This window comes from Triticum dicoccoides, chromosome 6A, assembly GCF_002162155.2.
Source record: "Triticum dicoccoides isolate Atlit2015 ecotype Zavitan chromosome 6A, WEW_v2.0, whole genome shotgun sequence".
NCBI lineage: Eukaryota > Viridiplantae > Streptophyta > Magnoliopsida > Poales > Poaceae > Triticum > Triticum dicoccoides.
The window spans coordinates 501,999,008-502,004,046 of NC_041390.1; positions in this window are offsets into that span (position 1 = coordinate 501,999,008).

Below are 5,039 nucleotides of genomic sequence, written 5' to 3' on the forward strand. Positions count from 1 at the left end.
TGATCGGCTGATTCGGATGGCACTCCAAGCTACGATGGTTGAGTAGTTGAATTGTTGAAGTCTGAAATGATTTCCTCGTTTTCTTATACGTAGTACGTACTTCAAGACAATTGAAGTATGATTATATTATGTGGACTTTTACACACCCTAAAGTTATCTATTACGGTTTTGATATTCCTCACTCCAAAAACGAACTCGCGTCAGTCGATTTTCCACAAATCATCGAAACGGAAGACGGCGGCGCAAGGGCGAGCACAGTGAGGCGTGGGGACGTTGACGAGACCTTGGATGGAAGCGATTTTAGAACAACGTCCCAGGTGAAAAGGAACCGGAGATCGACTATTCGGGTGCGCGGATAAGAGGGGCGGGAGAGCGTTGCAAGGCTACACTGCGGCGCTCGCCGGCCGTGGGGGAGCAGACGGTTGGGTCAGCGTCACGCGGTGGTTATAGGAGGAAGATAAACAATGCATCATATAGGAAGGGAGGACGAAGAAGAAGACAACCATTGGATTTTAATCCACGGCTAGGACGAAATAGATTGAGAGCAACTTTTTTTAGGCAAGTAGTCAATAGGTGGGTCATATTTATTGTGTTTCATCTTGATTGAATGTGTCTCTTCTCTTAACATAAAAAGTAACACTCTAGACTCATCCATATAAGGTCTCATCTTATGAAATTCTTTGAAAGGCAAGAACTATATAAAAAATGAAACCTCGTATTATGTTGGAGAATGTGGTACAAAATAAATCGAAAATAATGTATCTACGAACATTGAGAGGAAAATTATGAAGATGCAAGGACAACGATCATATTGCCACCAACATTTTTTTTCTCGCGCAGTGGTAGTAATCATGGAAGGGGTATTGGTGAAGACTTGACGAATCTCGCAGCTAGGTTATACCTCTCAGTCGTGAGAATATAACCAAGGTGATCCGCCGATTTAGCACCAGAAGTATGATGCCTTTGTGGAATCCACGCGTACCGATTGATTTGGCATCACTTTGTCTTCCGGGACAAAGGGTTGCCGGAGAACTAGGTGAGGAGGAGGAGCCTTTCAGGATGTCAATCAAACCAAGAGAGAGAGAGAGAGGGTGGCCTTGGGACTTGTCCCTTGGGGGTGCGCCCCTCTCCTTTATATAGGCAAACAGGGGTGGCTAACTTGTGGAAGCGGTCGATCTCTATGGCAGGCGCACTATGGGAGGGAGATCCTCCCATCCTTCCCCAGTGATTTCGCTTGATAACCTTTTAAGATCCAGTTTTATATCGTAGAAAGCCCCCTTACCTTTTGTAGGTGCAATTTTTGCATCCTTATGTTTTGGACATAGTTGACAGAAACGATAAGGGATTATAATTTGTTTGTTAATGCGCACAGAGATTATAGGTCCCTGGAGTTCAGAGAAGTTTGTTATACACTTCGAAGATTATCATCTACGTAGCAAGGAAGATTGTCGTCGAAGATATTGCGTGATCGATGTGACCCCTAAAAATTGTTGACGCGAATCAATTGTTTTTGTGTGTGGTCCAAAGATTTTGACCGCAGCCAAGAAGTAAGAAGATGAAGAGAAAATGTAGTATTTTCCTCTATGGTTCTTTTTCTCTTATTTGAGTCATAGGACAACCATACTACTAAGAGGGATCATAGTGTTTGGAAACTTATGTTTCTATGATGCTTAAACGAAACCTATGAGAGCTAAGAGAAATATCTTCTTGCCTCAAAACATTTACTTGTTAGTCACAAACATTGATCTTCTAGACTGCGAGAGAAGTGTTTCAGCAGAGGGATCAGCCTTACTTATTCCTCAAGTAAAGTTGTCGGGTGTGTTTGAAATCTGATCGTTGGAAACGTATTGGTTGCCCATTGGTTGGACGTTGTGTCCTGGATGGTTATTTCCCCCTCGGGATTGCTCTAACTATAAATAGCCACTGCTACTTGTGAGTTGCGTTGGTCTTTTCCCCAAAGAGGAGGGTGAAGCAATATAGTAGGGATAAGTATTTCCCTCAGTGAGAACCAAGGTTTATTGAACCAATGGGAGAATCACACAAACCCTAGTGAACAACATATACACACACAAAAGCAAATACTTGCACCCAACGCGGGAAAGAGGGTTGTCAATCCCCTTGAGCTCATTACTTGCAAGGATTAAATGTTGTAGTGGTAGATAGATAAAATGCAAAACAAAAGAAAAGTAAACAAATTGCAGCAAGATATATTTAGTTTTTTATAATATAATTAAGTAGACCCAAGGGCCATAGTTTTCACTAGAGACTTATCTCTCGAAACAATAGCATACGGTGGGTAAATAAATTAATGTTGGGCAATTGATAGAAAAGCGCATAGTTATGATGTTATTCATGGCAATGTTCATGTATATAGGCATCACGTTTGTGACAAGTAGACTAAAACAATTCTGTATCTACTACTATTACTCCATTTCGAGAGCGCTTCTATGCTTACCTCTCTAGGTATTAAGTTCATAACAAACAGAGTAATGCATGAAGTATGATGACATGATGTAGACAAAGTAAACTCAAGCAATATGAATAAACCCTATCGTTTTACCCTTAATGGCAACAATACAAATGTGTGCCTCGCTACCCTTTCTGTCACTGGATGAGGACACCGCAAGATTGAATCCATCACAAAGCACCTCCCCACTGAAGATAAATAAATCTAGTCGGCCAAATCAAACGGACACATCGGAGAGAAATACAAATGTATAACAATCATGCATAATAAAGTTCAGAACGGACTCAATTACTTTTAATGAATAATATGATCATAAACCCACAATTCATCGGATCCCAGCAAACACACTGCAAAAAGAAGATTACATCGGATAGAACTCCAAGAATATCGAGGAGAACATGCTATTAAAGATCAAAGAGAAAGACGAAGACATCTAGCTACTAGTGATGGATATGTAGGTCTGTGGTGAACTACTCACGCATCATCAGAAGGCAGCCAAAGAAGGTTATATCGAATAGAACTCCAAGAATATCGAGGAGAACATGCTATTAAAGATCAAAGAGAGAGAAGAAGCCATCTAGCTGCTAGTGATGGATATGTAGGTCTGTGGTGAACTAGTCACGCATCATCGTAAGGCAGTAAGGATGATGTAGAAGCCCTCGGTGATCGATTCCCCCTCTGACAGAGTACCGAAAAAGGCCTCCTGATGGGATCATGGAAGAACAGCAGCTTGCTGTGGCAAAAAAAGTGTTTTGTGTGGCTCTCCATTGGTTTGGGAATATTTGGGAATTATAGATGTGGAATTAGGCCAAACGGAGTTGCGTGGGAGTCACGAGCTTAGGGGGCGCCCCCTGCGACGCGCCTGGTGAGCTCGCTGGTCTTCTATAAGGCTTTTGGCCTCCTCCCGAACCTTCTAGGGTCCCTTTTGGTATTGAAAAAATCATCGTAAAGTTTCATCGTGTTTGAACTTTGTTTGGTACTGATTTTCTGAAAAGCCAAAAACAAGCAAAAAACATGAACTGGCACCGGGCACTAGATTAATAGGTTAGTCTTAAAAATGATATAAAATATATAGCATATGAAGGCATATAAAACATCCAATATTGATAATCTAATAGCATGAAATAATAAAAAATTCTAGATACATTGGAGACGTATCAACATCCCCAAGCTTAATTTATGCTCGTTCTCGAGTAGGTAAATGACAAAAACAGAATTTTTCATGTTGAATGCTACCTAGTATGTTTATCATGTAATCTCTTTACGGTATAAATATTGAGAAACGATGAAGTAATAATATCAACATAATAATATCCATGAATATAAGAAACATAATCATTACTTTTTCAAAATATACGATCCTTAATGAATGTTATCCCTACTCATTTTATCATGTTAGCATGGTATGACTCCGCCTTCATCGCATAAATATAATCATGAGCACCCCGGTGTCAAACCAGGCAATTGGATCATACTTCTAACGCGCTTCAGCATTTTCAACCCCATGCAATACATGAGTATGAGCCATGGATATAACACTATAGGTGAAATAGAATGCGGTGATAGAGATCAATAGGAGAAGTCAAAAAGGAAGAAAGTCTCACATCAACGAGGCTAATCAACTAGCAATGGAGAGCCCCATTAATCGATACAAATGCGAGGAGTAGGGATTGCCATGCAACGTATGCACTAAGAGCTATACGTGTATGGAAAGCTCAACGAAAACTAAGTGGGTGTGCATCCAACTTGCTTGCTCATGAAGACCTCAGGCATTTGAGCAAGCCCATCATCGGAATATACAAGTCAAGTTCTATAACAAAAAATTCCCACTAGTATATGAAAATGATAACTCAGGCGACTCTCCATATGAAGAACTTGGTGCTACCTTGAAACACAAGTGTGGTAAAAGAATAGTAACATTGCCCATTCTCTCTTTACTCATTTATTTTATTTTATTTTTTCTCTTTTAAAAAAATCGTCCGAAGTCTGATCCCGACTTATGGGGGAATCATGGTCTCCACCATCCTTTCCTCACTAGGACAATGCTCTAAGAACGATGATCATCACACTTTTATTTACTTACAACTCAATATTACAACTCGATAAAACTAAAATAATATGACTCTATATGAATGCCTCTGGCAGTGTACCGGGATGTGTAATGATCAAGTGCAACATGTATAATAATGATGAATTGTGGTTGTGCTACAAATATAATGTCAGCTCTATATGATCATGCAAAGCAATATGATGATGAACACACAAGTCATGTGACAGAACAGTGGAAGTTGCATGGCAATATATCTCGAAATGGCTATGGAAATGCAGTGGTAGGTAGGTATGGTGGCTGTTTTGAGGAAGATATAAGGAGGCTTATGTGTGATAGAGCGTATCATATCACGGGATTTGGATGCACTAGCGAAGTTTGCACCAACTCTCGAGGTGAGAAAGGGAAATGCACGGTACCTAAGAGGCTATAGCAAATAGCGGAAAGGTAGGAGTGCGTATAATCCATGGACTCACATTAGTCATAAAGAACTCATATACTTATTGTGAAAGTTTATTAGCCCCC